The sequence below is a fragment of the Chaetura pelagica genome, unplaced genomic scaffold (genome assembly GCF_000747805.2).
Source record: "Chaetura pelagica isolate M959 unplaced genomic scaffold, ChaPel_1.0 scaffold37, whole genome shotgun sequence".
NCBI lineage: Eukaryota > Metazoa > Chordata > Aves > Apodiformes > Apodidae > Chaetura > Chaetura pelagica.
In genome coordinates, this window is record NW_009954567.1 from 7,085,739 (window position 1) to 7,101,822 (window position 16,084).

Here is a 16,084-nt window from a genome sequence, read left to right on the forward strand (position 1 = left end):
TATTAAGAGCTAGGACAGAAAAACAAACAAACAAACCAACAATCACAAAAAAAACCCAAAAACAAACAAACAAAAAACCCACCAAAAAACCCCCACCAAAACCACCACCAACAAAAAAGCAAAACAACCAACACACACAAAAAAGCAACCTGTGCTGTTCATTTACAGCTGCCATCTTCTTTTAAGCTGAGAAATTAACATAATTTCCCTCGAACAACAACAAGAAAAAAACCACACACACACAAAAAAAAACCAAACAAAAAACAAACACAAAAAAAGCCCCAAACCACAATTAAAAATGAGCCTAAAACTAAATGCAGGAACATATTAGCACCCAAGGAGTTCACATATTCCATCATTTTCCCCCATAATTAGCTGTTGAGGGAGGAAAAGTCACAAATATATGATTTATATCTCTAAATGTATTTCTAAAGTTCTTAAGTTTTATTGACCATGAAAGTTGGTCTTTCCCTGTGTTAAGAACTGAAGAAGCTATAGAGCTAGCTAGTAGCTCAATGGTGCAAAGTCTTATGGTTTAATCTTGACATTTGCAATTTTTTGCTGTAAAATATTTCAGGACTTTAGTGTAAAACCTCGTAATTTCCTTTAAGCTCCATTTGATTGTCAATTGCACAACTCTCTTCAAAGCTTAAAGCTTATGATTTTCATACACATATGATTTATTTCTTTTGTACCACAATATAATATACTTTAGTGCGAATTCTTCTTATTTCTCTTGCATCCTATCTTTCCTGCCTGGTACATGATTTTTTGTGTGTGACAGTACTTGTATATGTGAGCTTTTAACTTTCTTTAGATGTCTTTAAAAATGTTTCAACCATCCACGTCTAGGATTGAACCAGCTGCATATGTGATACACTGTGGTTAATGATTTCAAAGAAGCAGTGGTCTTGCTATTGGCGTATTTGGAAAAGGAATAGAATACATTTCCAATATTGAAACCAGTCCAATAGCTGTTTACCCACAGTTTATGTCAGAGATTCAAAGCTGCACAAATTTCTGCAAAATTTCTAGCATTCCTGGTTTTCTCTTAGTTCATTTAGAGTCGGAAAATCATAAAACTGGGTTTGCAACAGGGAAGTCCCAAGTTCATTTTACCAACAATATGCTTGATGAATTCAATGTATTTTTAATCCAAGTGTAAAACTCTAAGGACTTCCAAGGTGCTGACTAGAGCATGAAAACCTAAATTAATGCTCTACCAGAATGACAGTACTTAAACAACCAAAATATCACCCACAGGCATTAGGCTTTCCGAGAAGTTTGTAATCTATATATTGTTATTGTAAAGATTGTGATTTCATGCAGAAAATAATTCACAAATCATAATTAACAGTGCTCCCAACAGAGGAGGTTGGTTTTAAGGTTTTAAATATACATTTTACATTTTGCTGTTTCAAAAAGCTATACAACCCTGTAATATATAATTACTACAGATATATATCACAAAGTGGCCATACTGTTCAATACATCAGCAAAGACTCATAAAACAAGGGACAGTTTTTCTTCAGTGTACGTAATGTTGATATTTTACATTTTAATTACATAAAATCTGCCAGTTAATATCCTTCAGCCATATAGGTCCATGAACATCCATTCATAGCCAATGGGCTATTTAAACCAGCTTAGAGCTGGAAGACCCTTCAGACTGTTGTAAAACGAGGCCTGCTTCCTTTCTTGGGCAAAATGCCCACTGGAGAGAGCAGGAATTTTGCCTGAACAAGGGCTGCACAATTAGCAACCAAGCATGCCAGTCAGAGTGCTCTGCACCAAGGAGCTCTGAATAGTTTCCCCCCAGAAAAAATGCCCACCTCTCCCCCACCAACCCAAACAGGATATTAAGTGTGAGAAATCAGAGCGCTTCCTGTGGGAAGGGAAAAAAAATAAATAAATAAGGAAAAAAAGAAAGAAAGAAAGAAAGAAAAAAGATGTAGATTGATTCACAGTGTTAACAAGCTAATTCCAGTAGAGAAGGACCGACCTCACTGCGTCATCCTGCCTGCTGGTGAAGCCGCTGCCAGGCTCCGCGCCGGCGCCAGGCTCCCGGCCAGCACCGCCGGCTGCAGGACTGGGGCCTGAATCTGCTCCTCACCAGCAGAGCTGACTGCAGAATTAAAGCTTTCAGCCGCAATTTTCAAGTTGATAACACATGGACACAGCAATCCCACCCACGTGATAGTGATTGCAGCATTCGGGCTTTTCAGGTTGTGGGCTCCTCTGGGCATAGACTTTTCGTTTTGTTTATTTACAAATCATCAAAGTGCATCTATTGTGCTCTATGGATGATAATAATAAAGAGATGCTCCTGGCTCCCAGGTACAGGTACAGCAAGGAAAACACTGGGAATTTTCAGGAGGAATGAAGAAAAAAATGAGAAGGCAATAAATTGCCTTTAGTTCACTGAACTGTGGAGGAAGGAAAAACAATAAAACCCTGGCTTTAACAAACCCTTATTGAGACACTGATTGCTCTGTTGCAGACATAGCTATGCCGTGCTAACATTTGCTCATTAACCAGTCATGAATTTGTGTCACACATCAAATACTAGTAATGAAACAAAATGAAAATAATGGTTTGCCTTCTAGCCCAAATACATGAGGGGTGTTAACATGCCTACACAAACATTTTAAACATCACGTTAAAATATGGTTTTTGGACAAATATGAGTTGGGGGTTTGTTTAAATTATGACAGGTTTCAAGAATATATCATTTTAACAAAAAGAGGGACTGTTGTGTAAAAAGCAAAAGAAATAAACAGCCTTTTGAGTACTGTAGGGCTGCCAGATTGCCAAAACTCCCAGTGTGGATAGGTGGGCTGAAGCAGGAATACAGGCTTGGCCTTCAGCGCCTCAGCATGGAGGACCTAAATTGTAGAGTTTCATTTCAGAGAATCAACTTTGTTATTAATCTTTGTTTTTCTTGCCACTCTGTATTTTGAGCACTAATCTGTTAACTGTAAGTTGCAACTATTCTCTTTACTAATAAAAACAATGCCTCTGCAGTTAGAGGGGTTAATCATGTGAGTTAACAAAGTAAAATTTACCAGTGAGGTTGAATATTCATTAGAGAAAAGTGAGAAATCTATCAATTCAGTTACTGCATCCTGTAAAATACCCTGATGTCATGGGCTTCTTCAACATGATGGGATGAGCTAGCCAATCAGCCAGTCCACAGCCATCAGCAATGGGAAGTCCTGCTCCCACTCGGTTTGTCCTTCCTGTCTCCTCCTGCTCCCAGCCAGGCACTTCTGCATCTCGCCACGCACACTAACCCTGCCCAGACTCCTCTGAGAGGTGATTCAGCTTGCCAGCTTGGCAGAAAACTAAGGCAGCTAAAAGGGGATATTTTCTGCTGGATGAATGAGCTGAAAGAAAAGGAGGGAGGTTCTGATGAGAAAAGGAGATGGCACAAGGCAGGTGGTGGGACCATGTGGCCAAACCATTTGAGAGAGAGAGGGAGGAGGAGAGAAGAAAGGACTAGAAGGGAGAGGAATCAAGATCTGCCTCTTTGGGAATCAACAAACCATGAGATAAGCACAGCTACCCCTACAACTGCAGCTCTGTATTGTGATTGTGTTGTATGAAGTGTCTGGTGACAACACCAACGTGAAGCGTTCTTGCCCCATGACCACCAAATAAATGCAAAGTTCCTACCAATGCTGTTAGCATTCAGAATTAGTAGTTTGTGAGCTGGAGGCTGTAGGGCACAACAAGTCCAGTAAAAGCATTGGATTAAAGTTAAAAGGCAGCATGGTAGACTGTGTTTCATCTGGCAGAATAATGATTTAATTGAATCTCATGTTCACAAATAATAATAAGTCAAGATGTAGAAACCACCCTCCTCTTTGGTGTTGCCAACCACAGTGGAACAGTTTTGACTTAATGGGACACCAGCAGAGGGTCCCCTAAGAACCCCCAGTTCAGAGGAATAGGTAATTCCATTGAAACAGCCATGTTATACAGAGGCTTTAATCTTAAACCATCGCATTTCAGGTCTCAATTCACTTTGGTGTTCCCTTTGGTTAGGGGATCAGTAGCTACTTGTGAAGAACATGTTCCACTACTAGAGGAAAAAGAAATTCTGATGAGGGCAAACTAGCTCTTCTCTAAATGCATGTGGGATCTCTCCTCTCTGCTTACATCTATGAGCATCATCAAATCCCTGAGTAAGTTTACAGCAAGACAGGGACTCAGAACAATAACAAAAACATCCAGTCCTCTAACTGTTAGCATAGTAGTCCTAATGACCTGAATTTGACTTTGCTTTTCAGCATTAGAAATGCTTATTTTAGTTCCAGGAAAACTGAGGTTATATGCAGAAGAAAAACTACTGTTCTAGCATATTCTGCATTTGGAAGAGGTTGCCTGGGGTTTTTTAGCTGTTTTTTTTTTAATACCTTAGAAAAAATCCATCTGGAACATACTCTATTAGTATAATATCTATATAGGCCATAATATGGGCTTTCCAGTGACAGAAATGGTTAGGATGATCATCTTCTATGTAAAGTTATGATGTAAGGATGTAAATACACTGAATGATATGAACACATAGAAAAGTATGTAGCAGGCATGCGGGAAACACACCAAATTTTGTATATCCACAGCAAGGTAAAAGTAAAAAAAAAAAGAAATGGTGGCTAACAATGATAATGCTCTGCGGGCCAACATGTTTTGTGCAACCTATATTTTCATCTCTCCTAATCCAGTCAGGGGCCTTGTTCAGAGGTCCCAGCCCAGGGAAGGCTGCTCAAATCAATGTGGAACATTACACTGTAGGACTTGTAGTCTCTGGGACCCTTCATAGTAATACAAGAGAAACTGATCAGCTATGTTTTACACTGACTAGGTGTAGCCCTCCTAAAGGGAGTGAGGAAGTCCCAGTGAGGCACCCCTGGAAAGTTCCTACCATAGGGAAGATGGACATCTTGGAAAAATTAAATTAATCCCATAATAGTGTATAAATCTGTACAACACAGCCTTTTAAAATATTTCTAACTCTCAGAAGACCTAATCAATGTTATACAAATTACAGAATCATTTAAGAGTGTTGGTATGAAGAAAAAGGCCATGCTTCTCTCCCTGTGGAACGTTAACAGTATCAAGTCAAGCTGCCTACCCAAAATACCAATGAAATTACACATTTTCTGTCAAGGTTGATGAAACTATGATGGGTACATGTCAGTATTTTCCTGTTTGAAGGGAAATCTAAGGTCAAGTATGTCTTGGAGTTCTTCAGGTTCATTAACAAGGTCAAAATCAATGTTATTTTACTGTTTGGAATAATTTTTGGTGGAACAATGAAAAGAAACCATAGTAGAAGTAGTCTTAATATAATCATTTTCTTTTCATTGTTCTTTATGGGAAAATAATTTGGCCCGAAATTTAGTGGTCCCATCAGGGAGGTGATATCTTTAAAAAGGTGGTCTGAAGGACAGGTTTTACTGTACTTTAATAGGCTTATAGATTAATATAAATCTTAATATTCATAATCTGTACTATTTCTTTTTTCAATATCTCATCCATCTATACATCTATTTGTAATGTGTGTTTCAAACACAAGTTAAACTTGATTTTATTGAAGGTACTGGTAGAGCTATTGGGATAATAATTTCTGAAGAAGTCGAGAGTTCAAATGTATAGTTAGTTTTCTATTGAAAACAATTTTATTTTAAAAAATTAAATACTGGTCCCTTGTAGTTGAATTTTTCCTGAATGTTTTGACCTACATTATTGCCTGAAACAAAATATATCCATTAAACAGTTTATACTACTGCAAGGAAATGCACAATTATCAGTCCAATTTGGATTGCTGTGCAAGGGTATAAACCTGGAGCAATTCCATGTAATTCAAAGTCAAAACCATCAGTCAGTTTTTCCTAGTGTTTTTCTGGGTTTGCAAAATTATTCAAGTCATTTTCTTTTTCGGGGCAGAAATGCAGCATTGTAAGCTTCCCGCTACAGAAAATTGTGTAAGCAGTGTGTAAGCCTACTTTTTGTAGCACAGTTTTTTTGGATTACAAGATGCTAGAAAGCATACCAGAAAGATGTCTAAGCACTTGAAATATTTTTCTCCAAGGACACCTATAATATTTATTCTAGGTGCAGTGCCTTTAAATGGGAGCAGTTGTTGTCATTTGTTGCTGTTGTCATTAGTTTTTATGTAAGCTGTACATAGGAAAATTTACAAGTGTCTGCTAATGCCTCTTTGTATTAACAGAGAACAGCAATAAGCAAGTGCTGCTAGTGTGAAGTGATGAGCATCGCTTTATAATACCCAGCCATTATCTACTAACTGAAAAATTAGTTGAACTTTGGAAAACTGCATGCACAGACCAGTACTTATCTACTTTCTGCTGATTAGAGCATGAAATATTTGCATGATTTGAATTGCTTTTACGGAAATCAGGACTGAGCATGCCAAATATCCACAGTACATGAAAAAGCAATGCCTGCTACATGGAAGATACTGGATCAAATTCTATTTGTTTAGTGCAAACTGTAACTGCACTTACAGTTTATCATGAAGGTACAGCCCAGTTCAGAATGTGCCCACAAAGTCTGCTTACATTTTTTTCCTGTCACCTCTTAGCTGTGCAACAGTAAGTGATTAATGCATTTTTTACTTTTTCTTTTTTTTTTTTTTACTTTCTTTTAATACAAGCTGAGCAGGAAACCACTGTACACTTTCTAATATGAATACCAAAATGGATTTTGCAACTAATCAGCAAGACAGGCCAGATTTTTTCTGCCAACTATTAGATGGCTGATCTTCAACTGGGTTATCATGGAAAGAAAAAAGAAAAAGCAAGAAAAAAAAAAGAAAAAAAAAAAAAGAGTTGGCGAGATACGTGTGAATGCTGAGAAGCATTAGCAGAACTTTGCAGTAGAGCTGACCATCTGGAATAATGGACAGTACTGGCTGTCTTCCATTAGAGGAAATCATTCAAAGTCATAATGGGCAGTGTTCACCAGGGAAAGGGACAGAGAGAAAGCTAGTCATTCTTTCATATTTGTATGGAGTATTAGTGAAGATTTATTAAAACACTTGTCTTATTCCTACAATTGACTGTGGTGGTTATTAATATCTTTAGCTACCTTTGATAAAGATATTGCTTGCCATATTTCAAAATGGTTTACAATATTATATCAAGTGCAACTTCCTTATTGTAGGATTTCAAAGTTGGAAAAAAAAGGAACAGTAATATCATCAGGCATTCCATGGTACACAGACAGACAGACCAGGATGTTTTGCTAAATTTTAATAATCCAAAGAAAATCTGGTTCATTCTTTAGCTGTATGACCCTATATGTGCATCAGTATAATTTTATGCTTAATTACTTGTATTCTTTTGATTAGGAGTTTATTAATGCATCCATACTTTGTGTGAGAGCTAAACAGAACTTAGTTATTATTTTTTCTATTATAGTAGCTTGCACAGTGAATTACAATGTAATTCAGCTGGCAACATCCCCAGATAAAATATGGTCAGCAAACATCCTAATCCTATACAGTGACACTAAAATACCACAGTTTCATTTAGATATTTCAGGAGAAGAATAAACAGCATACATGTTTATTACAGAATTGCTTCAATAATTTATATGATGGCATTTCCTTGTGAGTGCATTTCCTTTGTTTTCAGTGATGAAAAAAAGAACCAGGGATAAATAAGAAGGGGGCACTGAAAAAGCCCATAGACTTATGACCCACTTTTTGGTATTTGTTAAACATTATGCCCAAATTTTGAAGAACATCTTTTCTCCTAAAATACATCCAGGAGGACTAAGGATTAAAGTCATGTTCTAGATTATTATTTTTAAAAGCCAGAGTTCATAACTCACAAGTACTAGTGACAAATATTACTGAAATGTTACTGACAAGCATAAGAGCACAATAATTAGGATGTATAAAACACTTGATAATAGCTTTTGTTCTGAACAGTTCCTTTTCCATGAATAATGGACATCACCACATACATACAAACCACACCAATGCCAGACCAAGTTCTGCCATTTTTTACATCTCACAGCCCCAAAAGGATTAATGAAGTTGCAAGGCTGCACAGAACTTGATTCTTTACATCTCTAATAGTAATAATAATTTAACCTAATCTGATAAATTTTAATTTTTACCTACATATATTGAGTAGCAATCTCTAGTCAGTTATTTGAGCCATGCTTAAAAACAATCGTTTGGACCATGTTTTCAAAAATGCAAAATATGTCCAGGGTTACTGGTCTTAAAATGTTGGTAAGTGGGAGAAAACCCACCTATCTCTCCTGTTCCAAAACCAAACCAAACATTTGCTGATAATAGCATCTGAGGCAAAATTCAGCTCTGCAGTGCAGGATGGAAGGCTTCCCAAAGTCCAGCTGACTGCTTCTGTGTGCATGCTTGTTGTTCCACCCATCCAAGCTGTTGCATAATAAGATGTATTCAGCACTAAAGGGGCTTGCTTGCTGAGCTTTGTGGGAATCATTTGCCATTTGCCGACACTTTCTGGACACATGTGTACAGCAGTGGGAACCTGGAGTTTTCCTAAGTTTTGAATCTGTCTGTTCTCAGCCTTTGCAGCCTTGCTCATCTCCCTGAGTTCTGGATGTACCGTTAGCCGCTTCGATGATGCTCATTTTAAAAGGTTAACAAACGAGAAGCTAAACCAACCATACAAATAACAGCCAAAAGAACAGTTTCCAAAATGTGTTGCTGTAGTGCCATTTCCAATTTAATATTCAGACAGAGTAAAGCTAAAGGCCACCAAACCAGGTGGATGAAATAGTTCTGCATTTTATGACTCATTCTTAAATGAAATCTCTTAAATATTGCTAATGAAGCCAGTTATCATACACAGACCTGTAATGCGCCCTTTCTAAGCTGGTTCAGTTACATTTCCCTGTCTAGCAATTTACCCCAGGCCCCTATTAAATGAATTATCACGGCTCCTAAATCATCTCTGTGGGGGTTTCTGCTAATCCCATCAAGACACTTACACTCCCTTTCTTCCCTCCTAGTGACATAATGAATTATTATTTCATGGGGAGCTGTTAAAGAGGCCCCTTTGGAAGATTTTAATGTGCAGCACGGGGAAGGGGAGGGAGCTGCCAGCCAAGGAAGCTGTGGTAGGTACCACAGCCCCAGGCTGCCCCGCTGCAAGTGGGAAGACAAAGGGCACTGCTGCCCCAGGCTCCCCAGCCTCCTATGGGGCTGGCCCCAATAGTCCCCCTGGCCCCAGGCAGACGGGTTCACTTTCCCCTCCCCACTGTCCCCTGCCCTCTGCTTACCCTAATCATTGTGAAAAGCAAGGGGAGAGGGAATATAAATGTTTTCCTTAACCAGAGGAAGCACCCTGCTCACAAACCACTTGCGGAATCCATTAGGCTAATTTATTAAACACAATTTGCCTTGTGTGGCTGAACTGAGTAATGATAAAAAACATAAATACAGGGAGAGCAGCCACACTGAGCTGTAGGCTCCATGGCCCTGTTCCCTGTTACGATGCCTTAGACTTGTGGGGACCATGCCCATGTTACCCTTCCCTTCAGCCTTCCTGGTACACCAGAGGGGGTTGCAGGATCCCATTTGAGGAGACAGCACATGACTGTGTTAAGTTCATTCTCTGCTTCTGCATTTACTCTGCTCTAGGTGTGATAATTAGTAACAACAAAGAAGAAGTAGAGCATTAAGCAGTAGTATTTTGCCAAGAAAAAAACTGCACATAGAAACAATTATTTCCCTCATGTGGGATAACTTTCAGGCTCTTTATTCTCTAATGAGACGTCTGTGAATGCCTTTCTGTCCAACGCTTTGTTTCTTCCTTGTGAAGAGCCATAACACAGGTTGATAGCACAAGGTTTGTCACCAAGTTGAAAAACTACCCATGGGCAGACTTTCATACCATGGAAATATTCACCATTCCCATGACAGTAGTGAGTCATGGTCCTTTGACAACTTCTATATACTAAAGCATGAACAGATTAGTTTAATGATGAAGTAGATGTGTGGGAGCTGTACACTTACATTTGTGCAACATAGAAATTCTGGTTTGCAGTAATAAAATCTTCTAGAAGACAAAGAGCTAGATGTGCTGCTCTTGCTGCAGACTAATCTGTGCTCCTAACTGACTTTTCCTTCTCAACATACTATAGAGACACCTATCCCTGAAACCAAACACAATGCTCTTTTGCAAAGCTTAGAACTGAAGGATGGTTTTGTGCAGTGTGCAGAGGAAATGATTAGGGGTCTCACTAGTTCCAGGTGTGCAAAAAGGTACAGAGCATGAGGGGGGCTGAGGGGGAAGAAGGAGAGTGTTTTATCTGTAATCTTTAGGACAATAACTATAAATACTTCTTTGAAATTGTTACATTCTGTCCAGTAAAACCAAAGGTGCACAAAACATTACATTTATAATTTATAATCTATTTCTGCTTGCAATGTCAAAATAAAATTAGACCATAACCAAACAGATTTTGCCAAATTTTAGACCACCAATATCACCTTCCAGCCTTGGAAAGTTCAGCCTGGTTTTGGTCAAAACTTAATGGTGTGAGCTTTCTATTCAAAACAACTTTTTTGGCACAAGTTTAATACTTTTGACTTTCATAAATTTATTCTGAGTTTTGGACTTGCGACAAAATTTTCAAACTAGTCAAATTCGACCCAATTTCAGCTGAAATCCTGAAAGGTTTGCATCCATCAGGTATTCTGCTATATGCACAATTTGAAAATGCATAACTGATCTAATTCAGACGTAGCTCTAATCTGTGTCTGTTGTCAGCAGAAGTTTAGTGGAATACAGGTCTAACTTTAATAAACTTGGGACTAGCAAAATTGCAATGATTGTAGATATGAAATTAGACCATTAAATAATAAATTATAAACCATTCAAGTTTGAGATCTGTGTTAAATGTGTGGATAGATTAGCCATTGGCATTTGATTATCCTTACTAACTGATTTTTCTGAGAAGCATGCATTTTAGGCATATATTTAGGCACTGGCATTTTGGAATGGATGACATTCATATATGTGCACTGCCTCACCTTAGTGCTGCCAGGCCTGTATCAGAAGGAATAGCTTAAAAGAAAATTTAAAGAAGTGCTTGTGCCACTAGGAAATGTGAAAGACCAATTAGTTACTAAACATTCAGAAGCTTGCAAATGTGACTAGAAGCATATCCAGAAAGTGATGAGATTCCTTTGATAATTTAAAGAGCTCATTATTACGATAATTTTCAAACCAATAGAGAAAAAATACACATCTTACTTTTCATTATCTGCAGTCATATCTTTGTCTTCAGTCTGGAATAATAGGTATGACTTTATTATCATCATTGATACTGTTATTAAATTCAGTTATTCCAAATAGAGAAATTGCCCAGTTAATGATGAAGAACATGGGTTTGCCTACGGCTAGAAAAAAAATGTTACTTTTATCATCTCAGCTCAGCTGGCATCCAGATTCTTCTTTAATTTGGAAACAAAGATTGTTGTTGTAGTCTTTAGATAAGTAGGACTCCAGAAAATAAAAACTCTGAAAATGGTTTGTCTTTCTGATTCATATTTTCAGTTCTAATTAAGTGCAGCACTATGATATGATGTAATAAGCGACTAGTCAGAAATATTTTGGTTGTTACCCAAGATGTCTGTCTTATGCTGTCCCTACAGCACAAAGAGTGTAACCACAATTCTACAGGATATTACCTGGGTAGGTTTGTCCTTCTTTCTTGCATAAAAAATGTAAGATATCTAATGCAAATGAGCAAATTCATAGTTCAAAGTTCTGCCACGTATATGAAAGAAGAAGCAGGCCTGGTAGCAGCAAAACCTAGGACATTTCAATGTCCCAGTGATTTATTACTAGAGCAAGTGGAAACATAGCAGACCACAATATAATTTATCATTTAATTACAGATCTCACTGAAACACCTAGTGTCTGACCACACAAACAGTGTGGGGCCCTCCCTGTGTATTCTCCCCAAAGAAAGGTTGTAAGATACTACTTTTTGGGAGAATTTGACAGTTTTCCTGAGAACCTGTTCAATCATCTCTAAGTTTAGCATTAGACCTCCAGCACAATCAAACTTCTTGTGTTTCCTCTTCAAAATCATAAGTCACTTTCCTTTTGCTATTCTAACTCTACAGGTGGAGTTAGAGGTCGGAGTTCATCAGAATTTCAATTTTATTTCATAGGATATCTTGAATAATCGAACAGAAGAAATTCTTGAAGCTCTTGTTTGGGGTTTTTTTAGTGAGTCGTTTCCTTTCAAGGTCCAGATATTCATCAGTCCCACTGGAATTACAGGACACCAGTGAGGAAAAAAACAACCCATAAACTGTGTACAATACTAATGTTTTATTGTCATAGAATCTCTAATTATCTGGGGATCTCAAAATGTCATGAAAAACATTGATTAAGACACACAAGCCCCCTGAGAGATAAGTAAGTATGATACCCTGAGTTCAGAGAAGGAAATGTGAGTGTGGTGACTTATTCAAGATCATAAAAGGAGTCTGTGGAAGTGCTGAGAAACTGAGAATTGTAACTCCTGATGAATACCCTCATCAACCCAAAATCTTCCCTGGAAAATATTGTTCAAAACTGGTCAAAACTGAAGGATTCCACTACATAGACTAAAAGGCAGAATGATGTGCATATAGAGGTTAAAGGACTTCTTAGCTGGAAGCTCTTTCTTCTCAGCTGGAAGCTGGCATTTTATCACAGAAAGTTGAATCTGAAGATCATGTGAAGCTAGAAGTAGCTTACTTTTGCACAGAGGAATAGTCTTGAATCTTTCTTGACAGTTCTATATGTATTCAGTTTTATTGTTATTAACACTTTTTCACTTAAACTAACCAGTTATTTGAAAGATGCTGATTGTCATACTGGACTTTTTTTCCACTAGATATAAGCTCTGATTTAATATTTATGTATTTTTAAACATGATTTCCCATCAGCCTTTGCCTCTCTGTCTCAAATCAGAATTACTGCTCCTTAGAATAAAAATTAGGCTTGCATTAATTTGTGAATTACTTTCTCTAATACTCCCAGAAAAACTGAATTAGGGCTGTATTCTCAGGTCTTGCTTATTGGAAGAAATTCAGTGGAATTTTTCCTGAATGAATTACACAGAACTGAGAATTTAATGTTTATGTTTTCTTCATAATAAAAGCCATCTTCCCCTCTACAGAATCCTTTCAATGAGTATGAATTCAACCTCATTCAGCCTCAGTACTGACGGGATTTATTAGTAAATCCTGCCTCCTGAGGACAGCTACAACATCACGCTAACAAAAAGCCATAGTATTTGATGATTCCTATCAAGGTTTTAGTTTTTGGCAAGTTTTCCTCATAATCTTCTTGTGCACTTAGACATAGGAGAACAAATCTTGAAGCCATGCTGAAGTGTCAGAACCAAACCAAAAGGTAATTTTAAAAACATTGTTGAGTGGTCAGGCTGCTGCTCTCCAGCCCTGCTCCTTGTCCATGTCCCAGCAACATGTTCCCACCACTTCCTGAGGGTAACTGGTAGTGATCATGTAATCACGTGGTCAATTGTACCAGTGACCCAGCTGAATATAAGAAACATAGAATTGCAGCCAGTGTAGAGAACTGGTTTGACTTTCTGTGTACTCTCTAGATCTCACAGGCACAAGATACTCAATAAGACAGGACTCTCCCTTTTTGATGGCAGCATGGCCTGAGATAGGCTTAATCCAGCCATGAAGCTTTGCCTCACAGCTTGATAATATACCCTGAACACTGGGAGATTAACCAATACCAATCAAGAAAGCATAACAAATTTTCTAAAACAAGTTATTTATGAGCTACAACCTATGGCCACAGAGATTATGATTCTGATGTTTATGATCATGCTGAATCATTTCTGATATTTTGCTTTCATCTTTCTCTCTTCCAGCCTGTACACTTGGGGCGATTCCTGCACCTACTCCTGTTATGCTGTTGTAAGGCAGCAGTCTTTCATCAATAACAGGAATTTAAAAGCAACTAAGTTGCTTTTAAACAGACCTGTCCTCAACAAGTCACATAACCAGTGTGTGTGCAAAGAAACAAAGTCAACAACAGTGCGTGGAGACATCATGAGTAAAGGAAAGGGATAAGTTTTGTTGAAGTACAAGTCTCCAGTGGACATTCACTGCAGCTCTAATTTCCTGGAATCATAAATTTACAGAATCATAGAATAGTTTGGGCTGGAAGGGGCCTTCCAAATCATCTAGTTCTAACCCCCCCTGTCATGGGCAGGGACACCTTTCACTATATTAGATTGCTTCAAGCCCCATCCAATATGGCCTTGAAAACTTACAGGGAGGGAGCATCCACAGCCTCACTGGGCAACCTGTTCCAGTGTCTCACCACTCTCGTAGTGAAGCTTTTGTTCCTAATGTCTAATCTAAATCTACCCTTTTCCAGTTTAAAACCACAGCTCCTTGTCCTATTGCTATATACCATTGTAAAAAGTCTCTTCTGTGACATATGCAAACTAGAGTTCACCTCATTGTGAGAAAAGAATTTCATTTTGGCCATGGTTTCAAAATTATGATAATAAATGTGGAAAGCAAGTGAGACACAATGTAAATATGACAAATATATCTTATTTCATTTATCTTTCTCTCTTCAGCTGGAATACAGGTACAAAAAAAACTTTGAAAGAAGTACCTGGCATTATTTTGGGGTAACTAGACACTAGACTACAAGCTTGTTCTTAAATGTCAAGTGCATTCAGGTCAAAAAGACTGGGAAGTTAGGCCCTGTATCATACATTTCCCTCGGACTCACTCATTTTGCACAAGTCAAAGCATGTCTGCCTCAGTTTCTCTGTGCCTCAGCATATGAACAGTAAGTAGCTCCCACTGTCTGCCATGATTTGGTATCTCTGTGAGAAGGGCCCTGTACGCACAGGCTACTCTTTATTCATAGAGGGCTGAGGTTTTACAACAACAACTGTGTTTTGAATAGCAGAAAAGTTCAAACCCATCAACTTTATTCTAGCTGTCTATAACATTTTAATGTTCTAAACTTCCTAGAAATCATTGCAAGGCAAATGAAGTGAAATATACTTAACACCAAACATTAGCATCCTTTATTATTCCTGTTTCAAATGTAACCCTCTTTTCTTTACTATACACAAAACAGCCCTATTTCCACTTCCATCACTGCTCTGTTAAGTAATTTGCGAAAAGCTAACAAAGTCTGGCTACATCCTCATAGTGACTGTTTAAACCCATTACTTTCTCTTTTAATCAAATCGCTGTTGTGTCAAAATATACAATTCTCGCCATGAATCTCACTGGCTTGTTACAGTTCACCGGTTGACCTTGAAAATGTTTGCGCTCCTAAGCGTCTTCTCTTTGGCCTCCAACTAAATTGCTCAAGACCAGGCCTGATCATTTTTCTATACACAGAGACTGCTCATTAACATAAACAGAGCAGCAAGCTTAACTGCAACAAAAAAAAATCAGTACTAGAAAAAGAAAATTCAAGAGAACCCTTGCATGCAGAATGTGGCCTGTGCTGTTTAGGGTCCTATGTGTAGTAAGCAATTTTTTTTTTACATTCATGTCTTTAGTTTTCTATGGGAATAACCCCCATACCTAAAAAAAATTATGTAGCATTCAGATAGCTACTTTACTCCTTTTAATTTATTTTTGTGTTATCTTTCCTGTAGAAAAATTCTTAAGCCACTGAAGGGCCAAGAAAGAATAGTGTGATACCATGCAAAAGCCACTCTCTCATTAGCATCAAAGATTTGTACAGATCTTAAATGAGGAGTTAAGTGCCAGTGGCTATTTTCATTGTTTAATATATTAAAGTAAATAAAAATGTATCTAAGATGTGGACACACAATTAGTTTTGAGTTATTTATCTGGAGTTTGTATGGTTTAGAAAAACTCCATCTTCTTGGCTGATCCTGTCCTAATGCATTTAACTTCAGCCATCAGCTATGATTAAACACCTGCTGTTGTGGGGAAACAAAGCACACTAATCCAATATGTATTTCTGACATCTTAAATATCACCCAGTCCCCTGACATCAGGCACAGCTTTTCA